The following is a 14,135-nucleotide window of genomic DNA, read 5'->3' as shown; positions in this document are numbered from 1 at the left end:
CCATGTTGCTATGGGGCCAGAGTGCTGGGCTGAGGGATTGAGTCAGCCTGAGTTTCTCCTCTGCCACCGACACCAAGCCTGGCTGCTGAGTTTACACAGTGAGGGCAGCACAGTGGCTGTCGGCTGGGAGCCTCTGCATGCTGAGCACTTGGCTGCAGACTTTTATCAAAACCAGAGCAAGAAACGGCAGCACAACTACCACCAATCTGAGGCTAAGGCTGAAACGATTCAGCAAGGAGAGTCGTCTTAACCCTCCAGTGGCCGAGGTGACCATAACTACCCGGGAGGTGACAGGGGAGGAGGCGTGAAGCTCCTTCAAATCCTTCCGTTCGCATTCGTTCACCTCCATCCGCTCCCAGGAAAGCGGCTCCACAGGCGCCACAACACGGGGCTGAACCATGCTGGGGGGCCCCCCGCATCTAGCCAGGGCCAGAGCTCACTTCTGAGGCTACGTCTACGCTACAAGTTTTGCCAGAAGAGGCAATGCAAATGAAGCGCAGATTAGCATTTTCTTGTGCTTCATTTGCATAATCTCTTCCAATTTGATTTTGCACAAGGGGTTTTTGCACAAAAACAAGCAGCGTGGACGTTTCCTTTTTGCGCAAAAAAACCCTTTTGCGCAAGACCCTTATGCCTCAAAATAGGAGGTTTACTGATCTTGCAGAAAAAGGTTTTTTTGCGCAAAAAGGAAACGTTCACACTGCTTGTTTTTGCGCAAAAATCCCTTGTGCAAAATCAGATTGGAAGAGATTATGCAAATGAAGCATGAGAAAATGCTGATCTGCGCTTCATTTGCATTGCCTCTTCCAGCAAAACTTGTAGTGTAGACGTAACCTGAAGGGCCCTGCACCCAGTGAGATGGCCAGACCCCAGGCAGCTGTCAGGAACTCTCACATTACATCCCGCATGGCTTGTGCCTGGCAGAGATGCCTTGTGCCTGGCCTTAGGTCAGAAAATCTCTTAAGCATGTCCTCAACTTGAATCACGTTCCCAGACCTCACTGACACATGCTTAGGTGCCCTGTTGAATCAGGGATTGTGAGGAGGGGCAGGACACCTGCTCCTGGGGTCAAGGGTGGGCAGAAAATGATTCATTACCTTAAAACAGTGTTTCTTAAACTGTGTTCCGTGGCACACAGCAGTCGGAGGTGTGCCGTGGAGAACAACGGAGTTCAAAATGGCTGCCCTTAAAAGTTGCCATTTTTTTGCTCAACTTTCCCCCGACCCTTTTTTTTGGGGGGGGGGGGGAGGAGGGGAGCTCAACAAAAAATCCTTGGTGTTCCTCATAAAAAAATATTGTTTGGTGTTCCTCGGTCTTAAAACGTTTAAGAAACACTGCCTTAAAAGAAGGGTTAGCAACTGGAAAGGAGCTAGGCCCAGGCTCATCGTTCAAAATGCACTGACAAGGAGAGGACCATGGCCCAGAGGGTGGGGAAGGAGACCTGTTCAAATGTGTAGGGGCCGGCAGGTATGAGGCGTGGTGTCGGCCTAGGGCCAGCCTTGCATCCACACAACCTCCGCTCATGCTACACTCTGCCCAGCCTCTTGGGAAGTTCTGCCAGGGCTTGGGGAAGCCATGGTGGGCAAAGCAGCCCATCCAATGGCTCCCCAAAAGGCTGCACTGAGGACCACACTCAGCCTCCTCCTGTCTTTGCCAAATCCTTCAAATTCTGGGGGGAGGGGTGCAATTCTGCTCCCCAGCCACTGGGTGCCCAGTAAGCCCCAGAGCTTGTTTCAAGGCCCCGCACTCTCTTGCAAGCTGCCCAGCGGCGATGCGTGAACCGAGATGGTTGGGGTACAGTGACCGGCTCTCCAGAGCCCCTCACCAAGCCTTGTGCTGGGTGGGGTTCCTCAACCCGGGCGGAGGAGGAAGGGAAGATTCCATCCCCCTAAGCCCAGTGGAACTGATCTACCTGCACGCTGGCTTAGCCTGAAACACAGAGACCAGGCGGGACCCAGCAGGAACAATGGCCAAGTGGCTCCCACGCCATCCTGGAGAGTGTTGCACGATACAGAATTTGTAGCAATCATTTTATTGCTGCTGACGCAACAAAACCCCATATTCTCCTCCAGCCCCCATGCTCAGGGTGGCTCGGGCACATGGCTTAGTGATTACAATGAGATTTTGCAAGTTGCCAGGCTGCACCCTGCCCCCAGCTGTTTGCAGTATTCCTCCAACTTCTCACTGGCTTCCCACAGCCCAAGGGGGCCTGGCAGTCAGCACCCACTGAGAGACTGGAGAAATACGGGCACGGGGTCAGCTAAAGACCCATGCCGCTTGGGATCACTTCTCAGCACCACTGCAGGGCCAGCTGACAGGTCAATCCAAAGTGAGGAGGGCTAGCATCCCCCCTCTACTGCTTCAGCCTGGCAATCAAAGCTGGAAAGCCTTAGACCATCTGAGAGTGAAGCAAACTTTGACTGAACATCTGGAAAGCAAAACTTCATTACTGCTCGTAATTTGTATTTGCACGGCTGTACCAACTGCCCAATGACCCTTATTGGGATCACTATCCACATACACACTCATAGACACGGCCCCTGCTCCAGAGAGCTTGCACTTGGATTTAAAACAAGATATACGAGGCAACGATAAGAGTGAAACCAGGATGTGGGATTAAGGGGGTGCCATAGGGACAGAAACAAAGAGGACTCCATTCCTATGCTGCTCAGCCCAGCCATTAATAGTTAGCCAATTACTGCTTATTGGGGATCTGCTTTCACTATGATTTTATTGCATAGTTTTGCAAGTTCTGCTTAAGGGCAAATAACGCCCAGGCCTGTCTGTATTAGGGATGGTGGAAGGGAGGCCAGATACCTTCTGCAAAAACAAACATGGAAATCAGGGCTCAGCTTTTGCCCCACTTGCGCTCAAGCTGGTGCCCACAGACTTTAAGAGGGCACATGCTTGAATCCAGAATACAGGAGCAGACCTTCGACGACGTATTTACCAGAGCCTGCCCCAGCCCCGAGCCACCGAATGCAGTTCTGCTGTGCAGAGGCAGAGGGCAGTACATTGGGGTCTTGCACAAGCCAGTCCACACACAGCTCTGCTCCCACGCAGGCTCCCTGTCAACACTCGAGTATATTTCTGGGGAGTATGATGGCGTGGGAGGAATGGAGGCAGAGCCAGAGGATCGGTGCCAGCCATTCCCCCATGCGGCAGTGGTGTGGAAGAGGATGACACATGTTGCAGGGGCTAGGCAAGGATGCAGTAACAGTCAGAACAGCCTGTGCTTGGGAAGAGCCTCTCTCTGCCTAGATCACGGCGCAGCCGTGTATGCCAAGGGGGAAGAGGGTGGTCCAGGATTGGGCCCTTTGCACGAGGCAGGAGCATGTGTGTTCAGCAAAGCTGGGGGCCCCAGAACTTGTGTATGTCAAGCATACCACGACTACTGAAGCAGACGGTTTCAGATCCTGCTGAGCCAGCTTGTGGCTGGATTCAAAACTGAGTAAATTTACAGCTGTAAGCTGGGAGTTTATACAACTCCTGACTTGTTAGGGATGGCTGACGAAGCCAGCATGCTCGCTCCACAGCCAACAGGGCTTGGAGCAGTCAGATCCTTGAACACGAGTTCCATTTTATTATTATTCCTTTAACTTCCCATAAAAGAGAGGAGTCGGGTGGGGGGGTCAGAACAGTGCATCTGTTTGCGGTGTCTCCCTCCCCCTTTTTCCCCCAAAGCCACACTGAAGCAAACTCTCAGCCTGGATCCACTGAATAATAAAACCCCCATTGGGCCAGCTTCACTCATACCACATCACACTTCTCCATGGGCTACTCATACGTAACCAGTGAGATATCAGCCATTGTGAGTGAGGGCCTCACAATCCGACCCCTGCGGCGGGCAGACTCCAGCCGTAGCCACTGCTCCCATTCACAGGCACCTGCTCCCAGTCCCAGCGAGTACCCAGCTACTCCAACTCTGCTGGGAGCTGTCTGGGCTCAGGACACCTACCAGAGCCCTTTCTGCAATCAGCTTCTTTGGGGTGCACTTGGCGTCAGGCTTGCGTGGTGACACACAGCCTGTCACTCTGATACTAGAGAACCACTGGGTTTGGCTGCACCTAGCAGCCTCAGTCAAGAGCCCCCTAGACACTCATTACAATCAAAGTCTCAGCTCTCCTTCAAAGTCTGTCTTAAGGAAGCCATTCTAGATGGAACAGACTTGGAGGAAGGCTGGTCCAATGGTTAGGGCACTAGCTTGAGACTCCAGAGACCAGGGTTCATCCCGGGCTCCCCATCAGACTTCCTGTGTCACCTTGCTTAGTTAGTTTTTCTGGGTTTCAGTCCCCCCTAGGTGCATTGGGGCTTCCATCACAAACTTGCCTCACATAAGTGTTGTGTAGCTAAATACTTTAAGGTCTGTGATGCAAGCAGAGGGCTGTGGGGGGAAGGGGGAAGCACAGCCGCATGGAGACTGGATCCCCCATCCTGGGAGAAAGCAGTTCCTCCTGGACACAGCTGAGATGTAGCAACAGGGCTCAGTCTCCTCTCCCTTTCACTCTGCCCTGCACACATCACCACCCAGAACATCATGAGTTAAGGAGCCCGATGAGGCTTTAGGGAGTCACTCAGGCAAGATCAAATGCTCTGTTAGCATCCAGCCACCATCTAAGAAAATAAAACAGTTGGGGGCTTTGGTGAAGTCTGACCTAGAGGCCTGGGGTGGGGGGAAATTTCTTCTCTCCATGCTCAGTGGGCAGAGATCACGCTGCCGGCTGCTGCTCCCACAGTTTAAAACACTTAAGTCCTGCAAGGGGCAGCTTAATTTTCCTTTTTAAAAGAAAAGTGTCAGTCTAATTAGATAAATCCCCTGAGCACGTGGCCTGGAGTTCGTCATGGAAATTAACCTCCTCGAAAGATCACAGTTACTGAAATAAGAAACTGTGTGTTTTGGCATAGTGCAGTGAAATGGGAGCTGCAGGCTGCATTTCATACACCTTCTCTTTCATAAACCTGCCGCGTTTCATATCTGTCCCGCCAGCTCTGAGCACGGCACCAGGACTTTATCTCCAAAGGCTTGTTTGCAAATCGCTGCCGAAAGGCTATGATAAGCCAAGAGTGTCTCACCTGGTTGCCAGCAGGAGAGCAGGAGGCTACCTAGGTAGAAAGTAGGCCCAGCTCAAGGCAAGAGGGGCCAGTTCCTTGATCCCAGTCACTGACAGACCTACCAAGAGGACAATCTGCAGACAGGGATCGTGGCAGCCAAGCCGGCAGCTGTTTGGTCAGCCTCACTGTCCAACAACCAGACATGCGTGAGCCTGCACAGGCCTCCCACCCATGGGCTTGGGGACAGGCTGAGCCGGGTGGAAGGGAACACCTTCTGGAGTGGTCCCCCAACAATTTGGGTTCCGCCTGCCGGGGCTGGGACACAGAAGACTTTACTTAGAAAGGGCACAAAAGGTGCAAGGTGTGGCAAGAATTGGAGGCAGGAGCCCCCCCTTCCTTCAGCACTGGGTGCAAAACCAGCTTTAAATCTAGACCCGCTTTCCAAGGTGCCTCGGTGTGAGGCACATTTCCTACCCTTACCACACACCCCAGACACATCATTTCAGACACTCAGCCTTTCAAAAGCAGCTTCTTCAAGAGGATCCCCAAGTACTCCAAAAAGATGAACTCTGTGGTACAGCATGGGAATGGAGGATCAGAGCAGAGAAGTGACTTGCCCAAGGTCACACAGTGACTTCGTGACAGAATCAGGAAGCAAACCCAGCTCTTTAACCTCCCAGCAGAACGGAAAATGAATTTTCATGTAGATAAATTCAAAGTAATGCATATTGGAAAACATATTGCTGACTGTGTGTATGAAACAATGGAGACTAAATTAGCGGTTACCACTCAAGAGTGAGATCTTGGAGTCATTGTGAATAGTTCTCTGAAAACATCTACTCTGTGTGCAGCGGCAGTCAAAAAAAGCCAACAGAATGTTAGGAATCTTTAAAAAGGGATAGAAAATAAGACAGAGAATATCTTATTGTCTCTGTATAAATCCACAGTATGCCCACATCTTGAATACTGCATACAGATATGATCGCCTCATCTCCAAAAAGATATCTTGGCATAGGAAAAAGTTCAGAAAAGGGCAACAAAAATGATGTGGGTATGGAACGACTGCCGTATGAGGACGGATTAATAAGACTGGGACTTTGGAGCTTAGAAAAGAGGAGACTAAGGTGGGATATAACAGAGGTCTATAAAAATCATGACTGGGATAGAGAAAGTGAATAAGGAAAAGTTATTTACTTGTTCCCATAACACAAGAACTAGGGGTCACTAAATGAAATGAATAGGTAGCAGGTTTTAAACAAAGGTTTCTTCACACAACGCACAGTCAACCAGTGAAACTCCTGGCTAGAGGACACTGTGAAGACCAAGACTAACAGGGTTAAAAAACCCACAGCCTAGATTAATTCATGGAGGTTAGGTCCATCAATGGCTATTAGCCAGGATGGGCAGGAATGGTGTCCCTAGACTCTGTTTCTCAGAAGCTGGGAATGGGCGACAAGGGATGAATCACTTGATGGTTACCTGTTCTGCTCGTTCTCTCTGGGGCACCTGGCACTGACAACTGTCAGAAGACAAGACAGTGGGCTAGATGGATCTTTGGTGTGACCCCGTATGGCTGTTCTTATGTTTTTGATGATGATGATGATGAGTTTAACCACTAGCCTGTCCTACCAGCCTAGTGGCAGGACACACACTCCCAACCCAAGCTCTGTAAGTATTCACAGGTAGGTCTCATGGACTGCCACTGCACAGTACCCTCCGTCTCACCACTTAGTCAACAGGGCACAACTGCACTAGGACTCTCTACAAAATCCAAAGTCCTCCTGTCATAACCCACGTCTTCTCTGTCCCAAGAGAGTCCAAGGATTCTAATGCTAAACTTCCCCTGTCCATACAGTCCTTCCAAAGGAGCCACCCCAGAACTAAGAGCTCCTGGAAAATTCATGAATTCTACATCCCTTCCTCTTAGCAACTGCTGGCAACCTTCTTTACAGGACCTGGCTCATGGACCAACTCCAGACAAAGTTGAATAAAGTGCCCTCTGGCCCTAGAGCTTCCTAGTGGTCTGTTCCATTTCATTTCAGCTGATGGGAGAATAAAAACAAGGCACTTTTTGGAAAGAAAACATGACCCCATTAAGCAAACCATCAGGCACAGGGGAACAGCAAAAGGCACAAGCCAACATGCTGCTTGGCAATCACGTGTCTTCTAACATGCAAAGCTCACAGCTGGATGGCTCAGGTTATTGGCACTGGCACTGAAAGACTTTTGTTTTACCTCCAGGACAGCGGTTCGATTTCTATCCAGGTTGGTAGTGAGTGAAATTTACTATCTGGCACCGTTTTGCTGGCCAAAACTGGAGTCTGACAGGCCTCAGTGCGGTTCCCAGGACACAAGGCTCCACGTGCGTGTCACAATCGGTACTAGTTAGCAGTTTCGGCAGACAGGCCAAGGAATGGATGGGCCATGGAGACTAAACCCCTTCTCACCTCTGGGTGCTGCTCCCAGTTCAGAGTGGGATCCCCTGGGGAGGCCAGTGTTGCTGCTAGCCAGGATGGAGCTGGTCTGCCACTGGAGACTTTCGGTCCCTAGCACTGCCGGCCTGGCCTCAGCTTAGAGCTATTCTTTGCCAAATGCAGGTCAGCCTATTCAAACAGCACGGCAGCAAAGCACATGAACACAGACACTTGTGGCTTAGGTGGGGTATGGACCTCCCTACTTTAGGCCTCTCGTATATCCTGATCAAAGTCATATTACTGTGAGGACCTTCCCGTGCTGGGCACACATGGTCACTCAGAAGTAGGTTTGGCTTGCCCTGCTGTCTCAAGCACCATGTGCTCATCTGGCTGAAACACATGATCTAGAGGAGGACCAAAAGGCATAGGGTTGCATCTGCCTCTTTTATCCAGCCCTCGAGGTCCAGGACATACCATATCCATCCACCTACAAGTAGCCTCAGGGTGGGAAACAAAGATCTGGCAAAGGGGCAGGGAGTTAGGAGCATTTCTGAAGCACTGCAGCATACACATTGCATGGCAAGAAGGGTCCTGCAAAGAAGGTAGACGCGAGAACTTCCTCTGAAAGAAACAAGCATGCCCTTTGTGATGGGCGTGGTAAACATGCAATTACAGTGGAGACCTTAATGAAGCAGACAGCCTCCTGATTCCTTTTGGAGGGGGCACAGGGAATGGAGCTCTTTTAACACACGTTACGAGTTTCTCTTGTGTAAAGGCTTGGAGGCTCTGACACGCTGGTGGACACATTCCCCAGCTGTGGGCAACAGGATGTCTGAGCCCGTGATCCAGCGGAAGGTATCTCTGCCTTTTTCTTTCAGCCTAAAGTTTGAATAGAGGAGCCCACCAGACGGCGTGAACACATGCCTCTCTCTATCCCAGCTGGCTTACCAAACCATTCCTGTACTTTAAGCCACCTAGTGTCCGAAGCTGTGTGCTAAGGATTTGTCCACCCTTTACAATCAAAAGCAACCAAAGGCAGAATTCTTAGGAAATACAGAGAAGAAGAGAGTTCCTACGAGATGGAAAAAAAAAAGGGGCAGAGTTGGGGGAGCACGTGATGAAGCACAAGCCAGAGACTGCCACGGGCTGGGTAGGCAAGAACAATATTTCAGGCACTGCAAAGCGCCCAGTTGAAAAGCAAAACACGATGTGCACAGGGGCAGCGGGCACGAACATAAACCCATCATAGCATGGTTTCAGACAGAAGGGCCACACAGATGAGGGGCTGGGAAACAGGCAATCTTGCCCCGATTCTGAAGTCTGTCACTGAGTGCTGCCTTCGGAGGCTGATGCCTGGCTGGCTCCGCTCTTTCCATCCCCAACAGAAACTCGGAGAGAACTTTTCCCGGCACCGGCCTGTGAAACAAAATTGAAGCACCTGACAGGCACCTCCTGGTTTCTTAGAGACCACTTTTGATGGCAGCTTCTCTCCTGCCCCCCCCCCCCACCATTCCCCTCCTCCTCATTCTCTCTCTGTGTCCTCGAGACTCCTCTCACCTTGAGGAGTGTTAGGATTACCCAGCATTTACACTCAATGCTCCTCTTTATTCCTTAAGACTTATTAAGAATGATAATGAGCTCCAAAGCAGCCACACGTCCCTCTCTCTCCCCTACCCCCCACCCTTCGCTCTCTCTCTCGCTCTCTCTCTCTCTACGTGCCTTTTCCGTCAAAGACACACAGGACAAATCCGACCAAAAAAAAAAACCTGACAATATGGATCAAGGACACCAGGGGATTTATATTCTACAAATCCTGCCTTTTTTGTTTTTATTATTTCTGCTTAAATTCCACCCCCTTCCTTCCCCTTTGCCCCCACTCTGTTGGACTTTAGAAGAAGAAGAAGAAGAAGAAGAAGAAGAAGAAGAAGAAGAGCTGTTTGCCTGGAAACCTCGTTAATGTGGAGCTTTTAAACGGTTGATTAATTTTAGCAAAATTTACGATGCACTCTTGCTTCTCTTTTAAGCTCCAGCCTTCTACACCCAAGACAAGTTAACTTTAAGGGCCCCCTCATGTGCCCACTTGCCCTTTCTTCCCTGGCACCCTATTTGTAGATGAAAACATACAGATGAAACATAAATACAGGGACAGAACACGGAAACAGCTACTCTGACGGGTGGCTAAAGTGGTTCAGTTCAATGCCTTTTAGCACAGGCAAGAAATAAGAGCCTGCAAAACTCCAAGCTTCCAGCTATTGAACTTTTCATTTTAAAAAAAGTACAAATCTGTCCATTAAAAAATAACGTGGACGTTATTTTATTTTAATAGACAAGTCTTCCCAAGTTTGATCTGTTCACTTCACAGAAGCGGGCTGATGCACAGCTGCATTGGAAACCTCAGAGTTCTTCCAAAGCCACCTCTTAAGCCAGCTATACTTCACCAATGGGAAAGAACAGACCGTAATGAAATTTAATATATATATTTATAAATGTGCCCTGATCTATACTTTAATATTTCAGAAATCTCCCAAGCTCTCTCCTGCACAGTATTTGCTTTTATTCTTTGTCTCTTTCTGCTAGAGTCTGTTTTTCTGATATAGACATCAGAAGGTTAAGGGCTCAATTATCAACTCTGCTGAAACCTCAGCCTTACACTTCTTAGGGGCTTCTCTTCTGTACTTTAGAAACCAAATTCCAAAATCTCTTTTCTTCTTTGTGTTTTTATTGTTATTGTTAATGTCTACTGCCTCTAGGTTCTGATCGCTGAACTAACAAACCTCTCTGGAGGGTAGGGATGAGTGAGATATAGATTTGGAAAGAAATAATACAGAATTCTAACGGTGCCTAGGTTCAAGTGAACTTGAGAAGACCGTGTCTCTCAGCTCCAAAACAGCATCCACACAAAATATTATCCAAGTGGTTCTAATTAACCCAAGTCAGTTACCCCCCCCCCCCCCCCAAAAAAAAAAAATTGGGAGGAAGTGGCTCTTTGATTATTGTTACAAACCAGAATGGAAACACATTTTAAAAGTTAAAGTAGCAGTGTTGTGGAATATGGAATCACTACTAGAAAAACAGTGTACTTGATTTGATCAAATGGGGGTGTTGTTTTGTTTTTTAAATATACGAGGCACACAAAAGCTTTGGTTAATGGAATCGAGCAGTACTTTTATCTCCCCAAGATTTTATATAGATGGACAGTATATAAATCCTTCTGCAAATGAAATTAACAAAAACAAAACAATGGAGAAGGGAGATGCGTAGCAAATCACCATCTCGGTAAATCACAGTCCCTGGGCTGGATAAATAGCAGATTTTGGTTTAATAGGAAGAATGAGATTTGGAAAAGAAAGGATCACCTTTACACCTGAAACTAACTATTGCAATAGTTAAGTTGTAAGTTAAGTCTCAAGTTTATGTGGACTTAATTTTTCAAAAGTTTATTTTTCCAATTAGCTTCACTCTTTTGGATGGAGTAAATAAATATCTGTATCTGTAAAAACAAGTCACTAATTCTCTCCTGAAAACTGCTTGAATTTCAGTCTGTCAAATCCAGACGACATTGGCTTTTTTGGTCATTGACTTCCCCCTATACACGGACAAACACAGACACACATACAGACACACTGATTTCCTCAAGAAGAAATAATCTCCCTGCCCTCCTCAAAACACCTTCTTCTGTTGTAAAACTACCAACTGAACTTAAGCTTTCAGTGGGTTTTGCCAGCACTAGGGCTTTGCTCTGAAACTGCAAGAATGACAACGTCATGTGTGTCGAAAGCTGACACTTACAGCTTTTAAAAAGAAACGGGAAAAAATAAGCTGTTGACTTCTTGGTTAAAGTATTTTCTTGTTCTAACTCATGTTCTTATGTCACTGAGCTAAAAAAAAAAAAAGAAAAAAGAGGGAGAGAGAGATATGACTTTCCTTGAATGATCTGTTTAACCTAAGCCAGAGGAAAAAAAAAGAAGTCATTAATTACTTATGTGAGCTATTGCTTCTGAAAGACAATAAACCTGCCTGGTCGCCATGGATATGACATATTTGCTCTGAAAACAACACAATAATTAGCAAAGGGGAAAGATACAAGGAGAATATGCAAACTCCTGAGTTTAAAGCCATAGTGTTTCCTCCCCCCCCCCTTTTACTTGTCAGAGTCAATTCTGTTTGCAATTCAAATCAAACAAATAAACAGAAGATTTACAAAAATATATTTTTTATAAAAGAAAAACTGATTGACTGCACTGATGAACCAAAAGAATAATAATGCCAAGCGATTACAAACCAAACAACTGCAGAGAAAATAATCTTATCTGGTGACATTAAACATATATTTGGGGTTGTTTTGGTTCCAGTTATTATTTGCATTTTTTTAAAGGAAAAATGCAGAAGTGTATTGAAAGAAAAAAGGAAAGTGCTTTAGGAGATGTAAAGTGTTTTAAAAACACATGTAGGAAAAAATGGGGACACTCACTTGGATATTAAAAATGCATCACATGGCTAATTATTTTTCCTTTTTAAAACCTACAACTTTACCCCCGAGAAGATGAGCAGGAAACACAATAGCTTTGTATCGTATCTGACAGTTTGATAAATATATGAGCTCATGGTGAGTTCACAATTTTTAAGTATACCAGAAACGTAAGACTTTCCTCTACTCAATTCCTCTAGATAACATGTAATAAAATAAGGGGATCATTTTTAATTAAACATAAAAATTGAATAAACTGCAGAGATTCTCCTTTAAAAACTGGATAAATGTTACAGTGAAAATGCTTTTTATATTTCTCTCTCATTAAGCTGAAACAAAGACTATTAAAACCTTCTCTAATGTGATAGCCTTCTGGATTCTGACCTTCTACATTTAGAAAACAAGTAATAAATATATCCTAACATGCACTTTATCTGGAGAGATATTTGACTTTGAACTTATTTTAACATTTAAAAAGCTTGGGAGGTACAAGAACAACAATGTAGTTGCTACAAGTTTTTTTGTTTTAATTGCTAAAATAAATATCTCAGAATAAAATGGGCAGATTAAGGAAACTTTGCCCTCATATAACACTTTTTTTCCTTTTTTATTTTTTTAAACAATAGTTTTTAGCTGGACTCTTTGATCTTGAAAGGGTTCTTCTATCTAGTCTGATGGGGGGGGGAGGATGATCTGTTTTAAATGATGATGCAACTAAAGGATCAAAGCCCTGACTTTCTGCTAGTCATAATAAGCTCTGTCTTGCACAAAGCTTCAACTTCAGACTTTTTTAAATATAGAAAATATAAAGGAGACCAGTAGGGCCACTGAAAAGGTGAAGCCTGCAAACAAACCGGGGCACTGCCCCTTTAAACGTTTTAGTGCATATGGAGTTTGATTTCTGAAAGAGATCAGTTTAACATCTCCATAGAAACCAGCAACAGATTATCATCAACAGAATAAATAACTAGTCTAATAAATTAAACAGGAGGCATAAGATCTGGAAACTTGATTACTGAAGTTCAACAATATTCCTCCATAAACTCTAACTGCTTCTTAGGTAGCTAACAAGGTAGCAACAAAAGTATAAATAAGAAAGTGGGTGTACGAAGAGAGGCAGGAAAACCACTGGGAAGCAGAAGTCCAAAGTCCTGGGCAGAGAGTATTTCTCCTTAAAAGTTATTACAACAACAGAAATAAATACATCTCGGTAACTGGGGTGGGGGAGAAAATCATTTTCTAAGGGAAAAGGTCATAGTGGCTGCATATGCAATTAAGCAGAGATAGAGGGGGCCACATACAATTAATTCACAAAGTTCAACAAAAGTTTCACTTTTCTCCTCCCGCCCCCCGCCCCAAAAACATTCTAGGTACATGGATCTAACTCAGTGTGATTCAGATTAACTCTCAGACACAACCCATCCAGAAAGTTTTCCAAATAAATTACTCAGAAGGTGCAACAATCCAGCCCCCAGGCTGGGATCAGAGGTTCCCCCCTCCCTTTCAGTCTTATCCTTACCCCCAGATTTCATCACCCTTTCCCAAATGTGCCACCTTTCCCAATAGCTCCTCCTCTCCGTCTCCTGCCACCCCCACCAGAAAACAAGAAGGAGGAAGGGCTTTCTCCACTACTCCAGGAAGATTGTCATGGCACATACACATTTACCTCCCAGGAAATCAACACCAACAAGTTACTTGGTCAATGTCCACAAGCCCAGACTATCCCACCCTAGCTAGGGAGATACAAAACTAGAGGACACTCTGGATTTACAGACCCCAGGAACAAGTGCCCCTAATTCGCACTTGCTAATTTCTTGGGGATTCTGAGAAAGTGCGTCCCCTGTGCCAGAGACAAACCTTAGGGGCTCATCACTGGCAGGGGAGTCATTAAAGATCTGGGGAGGCAGATCTGAAGCAGGCAGTACACTGTGATATTAACTCCTCCCTATCCAGGGGTCAGGCACACCCCTGCCTGGCTGGATTTCCAAGGCTTTTTATTTCTCCTTTTTTGTCAATGCCCCAAAGTGTCTTTTCCTGGCAGGCCCCAGTTTGATTGACGGGTCGGACACCTGTTCCCTTGTCCTGGAGTCTCCAAACATGGAGTGTGACATTCACCAAAAACTCACTGATCCCAGAGCCTCCCCGCCCCCGGCGCCCACAACCCCGCTCCCCTCACTCCACCCCTATGCTGATAGCTGCCC

The 14,135-nt window shown here is 46.6% G+C and overlaps 1 protein-coding gene across 4 annotated transcripts in view; it reads right to left on the bottom strand.

Moving 5' to 3' along the window:
- The window catches only part of CASZ1 (castor zinc finger 1), a 272,945-nt gene that overhangs the window by 257,312 nt on the left and 1,498 nt on the right, over positions 1-14,135 (bottom strand). Inside the window, exon 1 of one of the 4 annotated variants that reach the window (XM_075906427.1) lies at positions 13,454-14,079. The exons of the other annotated variants lie outside the window; for them this stretch is intronic. The gene's annotated coding sequence lies outside the window, so the exon portion shown is untranslated. Of the gene's footprint in view, positions 1-13,453; positions 14,080-14,135 lie in introns of those variants that run through there. 4 annotated transcript variants of the gene reach the window in all.

The sequence above is a fragment of the Pelodiscus sinensis genome, chromosome 23, assembly GCF_049634645.1.
Source record: "Pelodiscus sinensis isolate JC-2024 chromosome 23, ASM4963464v1, whole genome shotgun sequence".
In the NCBI taxonomy this organism is placed as follows: domain Eukaryota; kingdom Metazoa; phylum Chordata; order Testudines; family Trionychidae; genus Pelodiscus; species Pelodiscus sinensis.
This window is presented reverse-complemented; position numbering and strand designations above follow the sequence as displayed.